The following is a 17,577-nucleotide window of genomic DNA, read 5'->3' as shown; positions in this document are numbered from 1 at the left end:
TTTTATTTTTAATAATCTTTTTAGTGACTATAAGAAAATTATTTACTGATTATTACAAAAAAGTGGTCATTGTAGAAATCTTGAAAAATATTAAAAAATATTGTTAATACTCATAATCCCACAATCTAGATAAAACACTTTTTTCTGGATATCTATTTCTGTATAAGAAATTGCCCCGAAATTGCTTTAAACAACAACAATCATTATTATCTCCTGATTCTGGGGGTTGGCTAGGCTAAGCTAGGCTATTTCCATTTGGGGTCATGTGGTTGCAGTCAGAAGGTGGCTGGACCTTTCTCACTCATATGTCTGGTGACTTGTGTTGACCATAAACTGGGACCTCAGCTGGGGCTTTAGCCATATCACCTACGCATGGCTTTTCCATGTACTTCTTCACAGCATGGCATCTGGGTCCCAAATAGGAGCATCCCAGGAGAATCAGGCAGAAGCATCCATAGCCATGGATGTAAGGAGAGGGAACTTTGACTACACCTCTCACTGGGAGAATCCAGGTCACATTGTATGAAGAGCCTAGGGGGTGGGGGACCTTGTTGTAACCGTCTTAGAAAATACAACTTACCACACCACTACTAATATTTAGGAGTTATTTTCTCCCTGTCCTTTTTTCTATGCACATAAGTGTTTCTGTTTTTGGTTTTGTTTTCGTTGGGGTTTTTTGTTTGCTTGTTTGTTTTTGGCTACGACACGCGGCTTTTAGGATCTTAATCCCCCAACCTGGGTTGGAACCCGGGCTGGGGCAGTGAAAGCTCAGAGTCCTACTGGACCGCCAGGGAATTCCCAACATATATGTTAACATAAGTGGAATTTAACTACATATACAACTTTCTAGAATGCTTTTTAAAATATCACATTATGTCCTGATGATTTCCTCTTGTTAAAGTTTTTTTTAAAACCACATTTTATCTGTTTAATTATCCCATGGTAGAAGAGGTAACATTTCTAATAGAAGTGTTAGCTGGGCAACAGCGTAGTTATTAAAATGCTGTAATGCCAAGAAGGCAGAGATTTTTGTCTGTTTTGTTCCCTGCTACATACCAAGCACCTAGCACAGTGCCTAGCACATATAGACACTCAATAACCATTTGTTTAATGAATGTATAAATGGGTGGATGGATTGTTGATTTAAATGGCCTGAGCTGAGCCCCTCTCCTATTTGCATCCTCCTGGAAAGAAAGAGACCAGGCCTCTAACCTGCATCACCAGGTTTCAAAACATCAAGACCTGTTGGTCTGGGGATTGTGGGGCAGCCGGGTAGATTGCAGGGCCGAAACTCTCTCTCATCCTAAGTGTCCTGCGTACTGCGGGCTCGTAAACCTTCCGTTACTCTGCAGATTTAAAGCCTCCCGGGACACTATGCATTCATCCGTTGGGCAAGTTTTAGATGCTTCCTGCGCCTGGTCGAGGTCTGGCAGGGCACGGGAGTCACCTAAGGGGTTCTCCGGGCGGCGGAGCCCCGGAAGCCTCCCACGTGCGCAGCTGGACTGCCCGGGTTCGGCAGCAGACGTGAGGGTTTGGGGTGCTCGATGCGTCCAGAAGCCTGAGACCTCCTGAAGCTCCCGGAAAGGCCTGCTGGTACAGCCTGGAGGGCGAGCGCCATCCGGCAAGACGGGCTTCTCCAGGGTCTCCCACTGGCGTCTCCTCTTTTGGCTGCGCCCCCCAAACCAAGCACGGCGTGGAGGTCACCACGGGACCCGCGTGGGTACAGAGGGTTGACGCAGTAAGTGGGGCCGATCCCGGGCCCCCGAAATCAACTTGACCTTCTTTCGGGCTGTAGGGCCCTCCTTGCTGCTCTGCAATCTGGGATACTTCCGTGCCGTGAGCTGGGTCTGAATGAGCCGGGGGAACTTGGGACTCTGCGGCCACCACTAGCACAAGTAGGGTTTACGTGTCTAAGTACGATGTTTTTCTGTTCTTGTTTTTGTTTTGAAATTGCTGTTTTTGAGGGTCACAAGTGGTTGCATATCGGCAGTTTCAGGATCCAACCTAATCGTAAAAGCCAAACGCTTCTAGCAGGTTCCATGGCAAGGTGAGAGCAAGGTGAGCTGGACCTTAGCCCCACTGACCCCTCTGCCCTGCGGAACCCCCCTTCTTGTTTACTGATTGGGGGCTCAGCTCTGAGAAGGGACAGCAGAGTGAGGCAGGTGGTGGAAGCCGGTGGACCCCCGCGGGTGTTGCAGGCACCGAATCGGGAGGGTCCGGACGTTGTCGTTCTTGCTTGGCCTGCTGCGATTCCAGACCCTTTAGAGCACAGAGTGAGGTAGCTGTAAGAACTAGGTGTCCGGGGATTAGAGGAAACCAGGCAGCAGAGGGGGAGTGATATCAAATAAACTCTACTCCTGTTCCTTTCGGGTCTTAGCAGAACAGCGGCGAGAAACTTTGAGCCTAGAAGGATGGCATTGTTTGATAGCCGGCAGTCAGGGACACCGGTAAAAAGCCTCTTGTGTCTGGTAAACCTCAAGAGTTTCAAGCTAAATTGGGGGGGGGGTCTTAAACATTACCTCTCCCCCCAGCTGCACTGCAAACAGCTCAAGTATGGGAGCCTCTCTTCCCCAAGGTGAAGAGTCACCACAAACCCTCATTTGACATGCTGTCCCATAAACACACACCAGAGGGCAGTGTAATCCAGGACATGGGAAATAAAATGTGATGGGAGATTTTCTACTGATGCCTTCAGGCGGAGGCATCACAAGCCTCCTACAAAGCGGGCGCTGGGGAAATGGGTGTTCAGTGGATTACTGATGCACCATCGTCTTTGAAAACCTTCCGTGGTAAGCAGAGGGGGCCTGGCAAAGATGGACGAGAGGGAGCATTAGTACCTCAGAACCTGTTACCACCACCAGCTCCCAAATGCTCAAAGGGCCGCACCACCAGTTCAGGTCAGGAAACAGTTACCAAGCACCTCCTATGTGCCAGGCACTGTGCTAAGGGCAGGGATTCAAAGGTGAGTAAAACCCAGTCCCTTCCGCAGTTGAGCGCCTATGATGTGCTAATCTCTTTACATTCATTATCCCATTTAACTCTTACAATGGTAAAGTGTTGTAAGAATCATCCCCATTTTACAGATGATGAAAAACAGACTCAGAGGGGTAAAGTACTAGTCCCATTAGTAACTGGCAAAGATGGAGTTTAAATCAGCTCTCTCTAGATTCAGAGGCAGGGCCCTCACTACTGTGAGCATTCTTTTTTTTTTTGCAGTACGCGGGCCTCTCACTGCTGTGGCCTCTCCCGTTGCGGAGCACAGGCTCCGGACGCGCAGGCTCAGCGGCCACGGCTCACGGGCCCAGCCGCTCCGCGGCATGTGGGATCTTCCCGGACCGGGGCACGAACCCGTGTCCCCTGCCTCGGCAGGCGGACTCTCAACCACTGCGCCACCAGGGAAGCCCTGTGAGCATTCTTAGTATGTGCTCTTATAAGGTTATTGAGAGGATTAATGAATAAACACAACGTAAAGCGCTTAGCATGACATGCACACGTTAAGAAGCCAGTAAGTATGCACTTTTGTTAAGAGCATTTCCTTCTATAACTGATTTCTCTAACTATGAAGTACCAGCTCAAATCTGATGCAAGAGGAGCTGAACAGCATCCGGCCTGTTCTGTTGGGGAAGGGGTGAGGAGAGAAAACAGTAGATGCAATTTTTCACTTCTGCAAGTTGTTTTAGAGCCAGAGGCCTTTGGGAAGGGGTCAGGTCATCCCCCCTACCCTGCTCACACTGCACTCTGTGAGGAGGGCTGCTAAACCCCCTCATGTCCCACTCCCACTCAGGTGTTGAACCAGGACCAGGGACAAAGAGCCTTCTGAAGCACCAGCTTTAGGAAGCAAATGGGGAAGACTTCCTCCTGGGGTGGATGGGCTCCACCACACAAACTCAAAGAAAAATGTAAAAATGTCTGGGTTAGGGAAGCCAGGCAAATCTAGGAAATTCTCCCCAGGAAAAGGAGGGTGCAAGCCAGAAATGGAGCAAATGTACACAGTAAACTCGGAAAATAAATTCGAGTTAGTGTTCAGAGGGACTTCCCTGGTGGTCCAGTGGTAAAGAATCCACCTTCCAAGGCAGGGGACGCAGGTTCGATCCCTGGTTGGGGAACTACGATCCCACGTGCTGCGGGGCAACTAAGCCCGCGTACCACAACTACTGAGCTTGCACACCTCAACGAGACAGCCCGCGTGCCACAAACTACAGAGCCCACGTGCCACAAGTAGAGAGAGAAAACCTGCACGCCACAACTAGAGAGAAGCCCGCACGCGCCAACAAAGAGACCGCGTGCTGCAACTAAGACCCGACACAGCCAAAAACAAAATAAAGATGAAAATAAAGAAAATAAATATTTTTTAAAAAGAATTTAGAAGAGAAAAATCTTAAAAAAAAAAAAAAAAGTTAGTGCCAGAAACCAGTGTGAGGAAAAATACCCCAGCTGATGTTGTGATAAAGGTCATGTGATCCATTTTATAAAACATTAGGTGTGACAGAGAGGTCACCTAGCTCATGGTGGAAAAGCCAACTAGAAAATGGTACGGCCACAGCCCAAGCTGGTGGTGAGATGGGGTGTCCCGCTCAGCTTTGCCCTCTTCCCCTTCAGGTCCACCTCCATGCTTTTTTTCCCTACAAGCGTAAGAATAAACAGACTTCCCCGAGAAAAAGAGAAAAAATGAAAACAAAAGCTGGGAGATGGGCTGACGTGGTATGAGGACCAAGGTAACCAAAGGTGGGAGGGTTGCTTTCTGCTTAGAGGATTGCCAGGGAGAGTCCAGGGCTTGGTCAGGTATCATAGTCCATTTGGTGGGACTCCTACCTTTACTAAATATCTGGGCTCAAGGAAAATAACATATGTCCATTTCTTACTCAACACCAGATATCCGTTCTCCTTTCAAAATGGCAGTACGGTTACTGGTATTGATTTATGGAGGGCTTACCCTGCGCCAGGCATTGTGTCAGATTTTCACTCTCGCTTACTCACATGACAGTCCTGTGGGATGGGTAATATTCTTCTTTCCATTACCTCCAAATCTCAGCCCAGAGAAGTTAATTAACTTCCTCAAGGTCAAAAGACCTTACAGAACCCAGCTCACACCAGGCATCTGCGTTTTGGAGGGCTGGTTCCCTGTGTTAATAACTGGTTAGAGTTAGGGAACATCCCAGCTAATGGAGCCAAGACACACTCAGCAGAGTTCTGTCTTTAGAGCACTCATTTTTTTCTTATTCTTTTTTTTTTTTTTTTTTGCTGGTTTATTTTTTATACAATTTTTAAAGGTTACACTCCATTTACAGTTATTACAAAATATTGGTTATATTCCCCGTGTTGTATATTATGTCCTTGTAGCCTATCTACACCCAATAGTTTGTACCTCTCACTCCCCATCCCTGTATTGCCCCCGCACACTGAAAACCACTAGTTTGTTCTCTGTATCTGTGAGTCTGCTTTTTTGTTGTATTCACTATTGTCATATTTTTTAGATTCTTTTATTGCTCCATTGATACAATGTGACCATAAGCCCAGGTAGACCCCAAAACTGGACATCTAGACCCTGTTAGGAATCAAACTTATACTCCCTGGAAACCTCTCAGACATTGGCAACACTGAACAAAGACAGCAGAAAGGCCCAGCGCTCACCAGAGGCATAGGGTGTGTGTGTGTGTGTGTGAGCGCACGTGCACGCACTGCTCCTTTCCCACCACCCGTCTGAGGGAGCTGCAGCTGCAGTATTCCTTTCCTCTCGTCCACCTCATTCTTCTTCTTGGAGGCCTTTCCCCACTTGCTCTATCCTCAGATCCCACCACCACTTCCTTCCTTACTCATACGTCAGCCACCTACTTCACTTACCCTTTTTCTCTCTGCTTCTGCATTTTGGTCTTTGTATGAGTCAGCTATTGCCCCAATAATGCTCCGTAACAAACTTCCCCCAAACTCAGTGACCTACAACAAGCATACATTCTTATCACCCATGGATCTAGAAGTCAGCTAAGATCAATCTACTTCAGGTTCAGGTCAGCCTGGCTCCAGGGTGTCCCTTAGATTCAGCTTCACTCCACAAGGATTTGTCTCATTCTCCTGAAATCAGCAGGAGGCATCCTGCTGAACATCCCCAAGGCATGTTCTTCTCATGTCAAATGGCATAAGCACAAGAGGGGTTGAGTGAATTGGCACACCATCCCTTCCACCCATATTCTGTTGGCCAAAGCAAATTATAATACATGAGAAAACTCAAAACCATTGAAGTGGGGACATGTACTCCATCCACACCAGCGGGGGATAATACAAAGTCCCATGGTACAGGGTGTGGATGTGTAATTCAAGCACAGGGAGGGTCTGATGAATTGAGAATGGTCATTTCATCCAGTGAATTTCACGTCCATCCTCGAGAGTTCCACCAAAACAGCCATGGGGTTAGGAGGCTGCTGGTCCTTGTTACCGCACAAGTGAAGGGAAAAACATCTTCCTCTCCAGTCATCTCCAACGCCTATAACAAACTGTGGTCCACTTTTCTGACACCTGTATCGCTCACTGGTTCACTCTATGGGGCTTTGGAAAGAGCAAGGCCTTGGCTGCAGGACTGCCCACTTCCTCCAAAGCAACATGCTCGTGATGTTCGTGCTCTGAAGTAAGGAATGGACATGTCCTCTCATCACACTTCCATCTTTTCAAATTCCTATCCTGCTTTTTTGTTTTCCAGAAATGTTCTAAACCAGATGTGCCTTTCTCCCGGATGCAACAGGCCTTGAAGAGTTCCAGATGTTCCTTCCTCAGCTAAACAGGATTCGGATTTAGGGAAGGGGTCAGGGCAGGAAAGAGGTAGAGCTGCATACTTAACACATTTTTCTTTTAAACAGACACTCTTGGATACAAAGCCCTCAGATTCAGAACGCAAGTCTTTCAGAGCAGAGGAAGAAACATTCAGAAATCATCATTATTGGAAGGCAGCATCCTTCAAACGTGACTTAGATTTATTCTAAAAGACGGCGTTCGTATCACCGACGAGCACGTAACGAAATCCACTTATTACTGAGGCGGGCAAGGGAAATTAACTGTGAAGTTGGCAGCTCCTATTACACGGAGGCCGTGATCTGACACTGAGACATCAGCTGCATAGCAGTTTCTCATGGTGACGACAGAAAATCAGAGAAAAATCCATGAGAACAGTCTTCGAGGCACCATTGCTGGCTGGGGACTGTCATCACACAGGTGGACATTAATAAACTTACACCAAATGAAAAGAAATGGGAGACAGATGGTGTCTGGTCTCAAGGCCACAGCCAGTCCACTTCATATTGAAAGTCCACGGACATATAGGAGGTCCCTGGAATGGTCAAATTTATAGAGAAAGAAAGTAGAATGGTGGTAATGGGGGCTGGGGGTCAGGGGATGGGGTGCTGTTCTTTAATGGGTATAGAGTTTCAGCATGGGATGGTGACAAAGTTCTGGAGACAGATGGTGGTGATGGTTGCACAACACTGTAACTGTACTTGAGAATGGTTAAAATGGTAGATGTTATGTAATGTATATTTTACAATAAAAATAAATGTTTTTAAAGTCCATGACCACTGGAAAATCCATCTAGCAGTTCACCTAAGTGCACCTTTCTGCACCTATGTTATACTTCAGTGACTTTTAAATTTTTTTTTATTTTTTACACAATTTTTAAAGATTACTTTATAGTTACTACAAAATACTGGCTATATTCTCTGTGCTGTATAGTGCATCCTTGAGCCTATCTTATACCCAAGAGTTTGTACCTTCCACTGCCCCACCCCTATATTGCCTCCCCACCTCCCCACTGCTAACCACTAGTTTATGGTCTGTATCGTCAATGACCTTTATATATATGTATGTATGTGTTTGTGCGTGTGTGTGTGTGTATATGTCTATATATATTATATATATACGTATTTTTTGTTGTTGGTTTGTTTGTTTGTTTTTAAATTTTGGCCGCACCGCCTGGCTTGTGGGATCTTAGTTCCCTGACCACGGCAGTGAAAACGCCAAGTCCTAACCACCGGACCACCAGGGAATTCCCTCCCATGACTGTTTTAAACAGCAGAACGATACGAGAATGAGAGAGAGAAATAAGTGCAGTGAAGACAATGAAATCAGGTAAAACAACAGAGAATGAAGCAGAGAGAGGCAGGGCTCAGGACACAGGGCTTGCTAAGGCTATACAATGGATTTCATTCTCTCTCCTAAGAACATCAGGAAGCAATTTTATCCTTTTTTTTTTTTTTTTTTTTTCTGGGAGAAATTAGATCGAAATTCAAGTACTTAGTGCAGCATGCTAAACAGTTACCGCTCCGTATATTTATCTATTATATCAAAGAGGACAATATTAACTCATCCAGGATAAATCAAAGCCTTCTCATTTATAATTGAAATTCCATTTCAGCAAAATTCAAGGGCTTTTTGCTTAGGTATTTTATTTATTCCATTTTTAGTAGCTTTTTAAAAAATCTGGTCTTGTTTGTTTTTTGCGGGGAACGGTTTGGCCACACCACTTGGCTTGCGGGATCCTAGTTCCCCGACCAGGGATCAAATCCAGGCCCTTGGCAGTGAAAGTGCTGAGTCCTAACCACTGGTCTGCCAGGGAGGGAATTCCCTAAAAAATCTGGTCACAAAGTTTTGCATGAAAAACAAATGTGATCAATCTTTGTTAAAAGTTAAATTAAAATACTGACATATATATATGTGTCTACAGATGTGTGTATATACATTTATACATGTCTATGTATGTGTATGTACATGTGTGTGTGAAAGAAAACAATTTTCCTTAAAATAAAATTATAGGCAATTTTTTTTCAGTTCATGAGCGTAAACTGCTGGCATTTGGCTTTGACTTAGGGCTCAGCTAAAATCAGGCCCAGGTCTTAACTTTGGGGACTGGAAAGGTCAGCAAAAAGTTTGGAGTGAGACCCCAAGGAAGCCAGCCTTGAACCACCATTCAGGGAAAGACAGTTCTCATGACCGCCCTACTCCAAGTTTCCTTGCTTCTCCGCTGTGTTCTGCAACTCACCCCTCTGCCCTATCATAATCTGGACTCTTTTCCGGAGTTAATACTGTCTGGGGAAAAGAAAACATCAAGCGTCTCTCAGGCATCAATATTTCTGCAAGACTGCTCTGAAGTCATTAATTACTGACTTTCAGTCTGCCAAGTGCCTTCCAATACCTTTAATTTATCATCCCCAAAGTCCCCTGCTCGGGGAGGGGTAATATCATCACCCACAGAACTGACAGCCAGACTGAGATAATTGGTCCATCGTCTATCAGCCTATCAGCCTGTCGTTGAGGACAAGAAGGAGAGAGAGAGAGAGAGAAAGAGAAAGAGAACGAGCGCTGACCATGCTTCCGTGGACACTGTTTTAATTCCTCAGGCTCCTGGCTGCTCCTTCCACTTTTACCACTATTTAAAGATGAAAGAAAAGATACTCAGCTGAAGACCCTTCTGATTCCTGGAAGGTATATCCTAGGGAGTATCTTTTAACCCACATCCCAAGAGGGCACCATAACACCCTAAAGTTTGCTAGAATCTGGGAGGGATAAATTAGGAATTTGGGATTAACAGATACACACTACTATATATAAAATAAACAAGGACCTACCGTATAGCACAGGGAACTATATTCAATATCTTGTGATAACCTATAATGGAAAAGAATCTGAAAAAGGATAGATATATGTACATATATAACTGAATCACTCTTGCACACCTGAAACACTGTAAATCAACTATACTTTAATAAATAATAATAAAGTAGAATTAAAAAGTTTGCTGGAATCTGTCCCACGGATGAGGGGAGCTTGGAAGAAGGAAAGAAGAAAGGGGGAAACTCAAGGTGTCAGTTTCATGGGTCACATTTCTCAAGGCCTCTGGATGAGCTTTTCCGCCCTAACTTCCATAAAACACAAGTACTTGTCTCTTTAAGGAAAACCTAACCCTGCCAAGAGGTGGAACAGCGGCCAGCAAAGCTTCCGAATAAGAGTCTTCTTTGATGTCCCAACTCAGGACGGGGTGTGTGCCCACCAGCGTTGATCACTTTTTATATCCATGTGCTCATCTGTCTGTGTTCCTGCACCCCCCAACCCCCAACCCTGACTGTCAGCTCCCTGAAGACAAGGACTCTATTGGCCTTGCCTGGCACGAAGTAGCTGTTCCATAAATATCTGTGGAACTGAACTGAATTTACATATTCTGCTTATCACATCAACCAAGTAGAGTATGCTCTTTTTTTGCCAGCATTTCGAAAGTTTCTGGGGATGTTTCCAAATAATTAAAGTTGCTCCCATTAGGCCTCAAAACTTGTTATCGTAACACTTTCTAAAATGCTTTGAATATTTCCTTGATTGTTAACAAAATACAGCAAACGTTAACGTAACCTTTCCCTGATGCCCTGGGTGTATCCATCGGCTTGTGAGTTTGGCTGCTCTAAGAGAGATTTAAAACAGCTTCAACAAGAGAGCTAGTTTCTCTCGCATGTAACAATGCAGCAATGAACAGTCCAGGGTACCCGTGGTGACTCCACAGAGTTGGAGACCCAAGCTCTTTACATCTTTTGCTATAATCCCTGGGTGTTTCCCTGTCCCCTGAGACCGCATCCCAGCCCACGGAGAGGAAAGGCAGAAGTGCAGAGCTTCTATGACCTGGTACATCTCACTTCTGCTCCTGGCCCAAGGGCTACACGGCCACACCTAGCAGTATAAGACCCAGCAGCATGGTCCATGGAAAAGCTGAGGGTTCTATTACTAAGACAGAGAAGGGGAAGTTGAATAGCAGGGACAGCTTAGAGTGTCTGCCACAGTCATCTTTATAAATTGAATCATGCTACTCTATTGTGTCTGGTGGTTCCTGCAAGGACAGCTGAAATGTGCAGGACTGACTGCTAGTAAGGACCAGACCGCTTGAGGTTACTGGTTCTCTGTTCCTCAGTCACCACCAGCCCACGAGTCTGCCTCCTGAGGTTATGCATGTGCTTGCTTCTAGTGGCCCCACTCCCTAGTCTGCAGAGAATTAGAAAACCAAATCCAAATATCAGAGCTTTGTAGAATTATATGTGCTAAACACACACACACACTCAGATGGGAGGTGAGTAGAGGTGGTTAATAAGCTAGGCCCGGGAGCCTGGTTGCGTGGGTTCAAATTCCTGCTCTACCACTCACTGTCTGTGTGACCTTAACCAAGTCACTTAACCTCTCTCAGTTTCTTCATCTGTAAAATGGGAATACTAATAGTTACTTATTTTGCTGGGTTGTTATGAGGATTAAATAAGTTACTACACAGAAAGCATGTTACCTGGCATACAGTAAATGCCCAGTAAGGGAGAGCTACCATTGTTAATATAAAATAAGTTACTGATTCCACAGACCAAGGGAGTGTGGCAAAGACCCTCCTTTGAATTGAGCCTTTTGAGCTTTATGGCAGCACCTTCACTGCTCAGAGGCTCTCTTCCCTCACTCTCAGGCTCCGGCCTGTGTCCCAGATGGCTAAAGCCGCTGGAAGCCAGAGGACCAGAGAAATGGAGTGTCAGTGTGAATTGGAATCAGCTTGAATTTTGATATGTTTTATCTCACTCACATCCTGCATACATTTTTAATGGCATCTCAAAGACGAGGGCAGTAAGCTGACAGCAAGTGCAAATTGCATTAATGTTGGGATTCCTAATTCTGTGTTTACTTTTCCACTCTCCAGACATCCTTACAGACAGACAGTGGCCCCATTTCAGGAAGGGATAATGGTAATCTGTGTTAATTTATTAAATACTTATTGCGGAAAGGGCTTCTCATATGTCTCTAGACCAAAGCCAGAGTGACTATCTCCATCCCTAAAAGCCCAAACGACAAGAAAGAAGGAAGCCGCAGGGAATTCTGATGCTCTCGCGAGTGAGCTGATTTGATTCCCAGGAGGCACAGCCATCAGACGATGCCGGCCTTTGCAGCATGTGTTCTAGAAGCCAACACACTTCTGCATCTCCAAATCGCACATATAGGCAGGGGTCTGCCCATATACCTTTGCGAAAGGGTAAGGGGGTGATGACAAACTTACCTGTAGAATACACGCACAAAATACAAAACAAAGCAAAGAGGGGAGTTTCCTGGTGATCTAGTGTCTAGGACTCAGTGCTTTCACTGCCAAGGCCTCTGTTCAATCCCTGGTCGGGGAACTGAGATGCTGCAAGCCATGTGGCGTGGCCAAAATATAAAAATAAATAAAAAAGCAAAGAGAAGTAAAACCAATATCAAAATAATGCACCTTGATGGCAGAGCCATGTGCACAATACTTCGTAAGACACAGAGTCCCTGATGCTCACGGTGTAGCTCACGGTGTAGCGCTGGTCTTTGTAACTGAAATTCTGATTAATCAGGGAATGCCAAAGCCTTAACATTTCCCATTTTGATGTGTTCCAAGGCACTGGAGAGCATTGTCTCATGTTATCCTATATCCTCTCTTTTTACATTTTATTTACTCATTTTTCAATAGGAAATGCATTTATATAGCTTGCAAAATCAAAAACTCTAAAAAAGTATACAAGGAAAGCCTCCCTCCCACTGCATCCCTGGTTGGGACAGACCCCACCTCCATCCACTCCTGGCAGAAACCACTGTTCTTCCTTACGTATATCCCTTCCAGAGCACTACAAGCAAATATGGATGTGTGGGTTTTTTCCATCCTTTGTACACAGCAGTAGCATACAATCACACTATTCTTTTCACTTTTGGAGATGTTTTCATAGCATTACATACAGAATTTCTTTAGTCCAGACACTCTCAAGGAAGGAAAAAACACTCCACAGGAACCACTGCCCTTGGTCAACTCTGATAGGAGAATGGATTCTTTCTCTTTTTAATTGAAGTATAATTGACTTACAATATTGTGTTAGTTTCAGGTATACAGCAAAGTGCTTCAGTTATACATATATTTTTTCAGATTATTTTCCATTATAGATTATTATAAGATATTGAATAGAGTTCCCTGTGCTATACAGTAAATCCTTGTTGCTTTTAGATATTTTAGGTATAAGTTTGTTAATCCCATACTCCTAATTTATCCCTCCCCCCCTTTATCCTTTGGTAACCATAAGTTTGTTTTCTATATCTGTGAATCTGTTTCTGTTTTGTATATAGACTAATTTGTATTATTTTTTTGGATTCCACGTATAAGTGGTATCATATAATACTTGTCTTTCTCTATCTGACTTACTTCACCAAGTATATTCTCTAGGTCCACCCATGTTGCTGCAAATGGCAATGTTTCATTCTTTTTTATGGCTGAGTAATAAATATTCCATTGTCTACATACCACATCTTCTAAAAGACAAAAACTCTAATTCAAAAAGATACATGCACCCCAATGTTCATAGCAGCAGTATTTACAATAGCCAAGACATGGAAGCAACCCAAGTGCCCATCAACAGATGATTGGCTTGAGAATGTATTCTTAATTGTGCAGCCCCTGGGAAAGCTACCCAGACACTTCCCCCAGGGAGCACTGTTGGCTAGTCAAGCGCACTGCCGAGCCACAGGGCTGGGCTCCTTGACACACTCTCCATATGTCTTACCTGCCTTTCCCTCCCCTCACAGCACCAAATCATCTCAGGCCCATGACACAACCCTATCACTCACAACCACGCTTAAATGAAACTACTTAATCTTCAGCCTTTTTACAATACACATGCTCTTCTTCTGAAATTAGAAAAATGTTAATAAATACTACTTTTTAAAAAAAATCAGTATCTAAATGATGGTGCTCTGTTATACATGGCCTGCAAGTTTTGAGTCCTCTTCCCCACTGTCTAAAATGAATACCTCTCAATTCATCCTATTTCTGATGCATTTCACAGCCAGTTGCAAATATCAGAACGCTTTAGCCCTAACCAGTTCAGCATGCGTATCATCAACTAGATTCAATATTGCTTTAGTTTTTTTAAAAATTATACACCATAAAATGTTTTTAATTGAAGTATAGTTGATTTACAATGTTGTGTTAATTTCTGCTATACAGCAAGGTGATTCAATTATACATATATATACGCTTTTTCATATTCTTTTCCATTAAGGTTTATTACAGGATACTGAATATAGTTCCCTGTGCTATACAATAGGACCTTGTTGTTTATCCATTCTACGTATACTAGTTTGCATCTGCTAATCCCAAACTCCCAATCTATCCCTCCCCCACTCCTCTCCCCTTTGGCAACCACAAGTCTGTTTTCTACGTCTGTGAGTCTGTTTCTGTTCACCATGAAATGTTTTGACATGAGTTTTGACAAACACCTACAATACCTCGGTTAGCCAAGGTAGTGATGTTGTACACTTTTCTACCTGCCAATCAGGTAAAGAATGCTCTGCTAGGGGCTGCAGCTGAGATGATGAGAGAAGATCCCATCAGATTCAACATTAGTGGTAAGTAGAGTCTTGCTTTAGCTGAAACCAAAAATGCATTTGTAGGAACAGAGTGCACAGAAAAATGCCACTCTCCAAGGTATCAAAAATGGTTCCAGGACTTCCCTGGTGGCACAGTGGTTAAGAATCTGCCTGCCAATGCAGGAGACACTGGTTCGAGCCCTGGTCCGGGAAGATCCCACATGCCGCAGAGCAACTAAGCCCGTGCACCACAACTACTGAGCCTGCGCTCTAGAGCCCGTGAGTCACAACTGTTGAGCCCACGTGCCACAACTCCTGAAACCCATATGCCTGCAAGAAGAGAAGCCACCGCAATGAGAAGCACGCGCACCGCAACAAAGAGTAGCCCCCGCTTGACGCAACTAGAGAAAAGCCTGCACGCAGCAACAAAGACCCAATGCAGCCAAATCAATAAATAAATTTATTTTAAAAATTAAAAAATAAAATGAAGGGGAAGGAGGAGGAATCATTCTTTAAAAAGAAAACGGTTCCATGTATCAGCTGGGAAGGGTAAGTGAGAGGCATGAAAAACTCATAGGATTAAAATCCAAACAGAACCCATAGAGATCAGAAACCCTGAAAAGGGTCTGACTTAAATAGTCTGGGGTACTTAACAGGTTATTTATCTCTACCATCACCTTTTCTACTTTCTTAGCACCTCCTGCCCCCCAACCACAGGTTATTTTATGTACCTCTGACTATTGCTACAGGTGGCATGCAAAGGTGTGGTTAAGAAGTCATGGAAAGACTTCCCTGGTGGCGCAGTGGTTAAGAATCCGCCTGCCAATGCAGGGGACACGGGTTCGAGCCCTGGTCTGGGAAGATCCCACATGCCACGGAGCAACTAAGCCTGTGCACCACAACTACTGAGCCCATGTGCCACAACTACTGAAGCCCGCATGCCTAGAGCCTGTGCTCCGCAACAAGAAAAGCCATCACAATGAGAAGCCTGCGCACCGCAACGAAGAGTAGTCCCAGCTCGCTGCAACTAGAGAAAGCCTGCACGCAGCAACAAAGACCCAACGCAGCCAAAAATAAATAAATAAATAAATATAAATTTTTTAAATAGTCATGGGATAATTGACTTGAGATGTCACAACCTAATCCATTGTGTCATATGAAGAAAAGATCTGTTAATAGAAGATGCATGACGTCTAGAAGCATAAGGTCTAGAAAGGAGAAGACCAAGGGTCAAGAACACAAGAGTTGGGACCTCCCTGGTGGTCCAGTGGTTAAAACTTCACCTTCCAATGCAGAGAGTGTGGGTTTGACCTCTGGTCAGGGAGCTAAGATCCCACATGCCTCGCAGCCAAAAAACCAAAAACATAAAAAAGATGCAGTATTGTAACAAATTCAATAAAGACTTTAAATATGGTCCACATTAAAAAAAAAAAAAAAAACTAATGAAAAAAAGAATGCAAGAGCGTGTCTCCAGCTCTGTCCAGGGGATGGTATATGCTAAGTTTGGCCCAGGTGAACATTCCAGTTGGATTTGCAGGCATGCATCTGGCCACCCGAGGTCAGTGATGTCAGCCACTAAGCCATCATCCTACTTACTCCCCTGGCTACCTTGTTCTGCTCACCAAGGACGCTTCTAAGACACTTGTTCTCATTCCCATGGGAGACAGAATGCAATGGCCATCTGCCTCAAGTGTCTGATCCACTTGGCAGTTCCATGTCTCCTCGTTCTGGCTTGTGTAGTAATCGCCTGTGAAGTGGGCCAGCATGATCCGGGCACGCTCAGTTGTTTTTTTTTTTTTTTGGCCGTGCCACATGCCTTGCAGAATCTCAGTTCCCCAACCAGGGATTGAACCCGGGCCTCCACAGTGAAAGCCTGGAATCCTAACCACTAGGCCACCAGGGAACTACCCAGATATTTTAGTTTCTGGATTTGCAATCCTGAGAACCAAACTGTAAGCCCTGGTGCTATCATGTCATTTGGAAATCCTGCCCAATCGGCCAGCGGACTTCCGCTAGCTCACATTGCTATCGTGACTCTCTATAGCTTTAAGTGCCTAAAACAATAGGAAAACCAGTAATATTTGTAATCTCCTTGTCCATATGGAAATTCAAAGGTGGATTCTAATTACCTTCCCTCTTTCCCACTCTTCATACCTGGTCCCCTTGATCCTTTTACTCTCTCCCCCTCCCACCCCAAAACACATATATACCTGAAGGGTCCGAATTCCACGCCAGTTGGTTCTACACGGTTTCCCCTTGAGGGCTCGGCATTACTGAAGGGGGTCCTTTCAGCCCTTCGCGTCCCACATTCACTAAAGGAATCTCAGTCCTTCAGAGCAAAACTTCTCCAAGACAAAGAAAATTTCATCCCCCAAAAAAGATTTATCACAAAAATTTCAAACATAAAGAAAAGTTGAAAGCATTTTACAGTAAGCACTCATATACACACCACTTAGATTCTACAATTGTTAACATTTTCCTATATTTGCCTTATCACCTTATCACACATCCATCCCATCCATCAATCCAATCCATCCAATTTTTGATGCATTTCTAAGTAAGGTACAAATACCAGGACATTTCACTCCTAAATATTTCAGTATGCATATCATCAACTAGACTCTATTTGTTTAGGGTTTGGTTTTTTTTTCCTAGCATTTTCCACCCTTACTCTTGTTAACAAAAATAGTTCAACTCTTCTTGCATGTTTAGAAGTTGTTGTTGTTTGTAAAATATATCTTTGGCAGCACATATACTAAAACTGGGATGAAACAGAGAAAATTAGCACAGCCACTGCACAAGGACAACATGCAAATTCTGTGAAATGCTCCATGTTAAAAAAAATACTGTGATAACACCTCACACCCACTAGGATGGCTACTATCAGAAAAACAGAAAATAACAAGTATTGACAAGGATATGGGGACCCTTGGTGGGAATGTAAAATGGTACAGCCATACTGTGGAGAACAGTATGGTCATTCCTCAAAAAATTAAAAATAGAACTACCCTATGATTCAGCAATTCCACTTCTGGGTATATACCCAAAAGAAGTGAAAACAGGGTCACAAAGAGATATTTGTATGCCCGTGTTCATAGCAGCATTATTCACAATAATTAAAATGTGGAAGCAACCCAAGCATCCATCAACAGATGAATGGAGAAGCAAAATGTGGTCTACACGTACAACGTAATATTACTCAGCCCTTAAAAGGAA

At 44.2% G+C, this 17,577-nt stretch overlaps 1 protein-coding gene and 1 non-coding gene across 2 annotated transcripts in view; one reads left to right on the top strand and one right to left on the bottom strand.

Moving 5' to 3' along the window:
• SPATS1 (spermatogenesis associated serine rich 1) overlaps window positions 1-17,577 on the bottom strand; it is a 52,255-nt gene that overhangs the window by 23,881 nt on the left and 10,797 nt on the right. The window lies entirely within an intron of this gene.
• Window positions 17,096-17,200, top strand: LOC116762952. The gene has a single exon (XR_004352379.1). It is a non-coding gene; the product is annotated as a U6 spliceosomal RNA (small nuclear RNA).

Source organism: Phocoena sinus, chromosome 11 (assembly GCF_008692025.1).
Source record: "Phocoena sinus isolate mPhoSin1 chromosome 11, mPhoSin1.pri, whole genome shotgun sequence".
Classification (NCBI taxonomy): Eukaryota; Metazoa; Chordata; class Mammalia; order Artiodactyla; family Phocoenidae; genus Phocoena; species Phocoena sinus.
The sequence above is the reverse complement of the archived record's forward strand: the minus strand, read 5'-3'. Positions and strand labels throughout refer to the sequence as shown.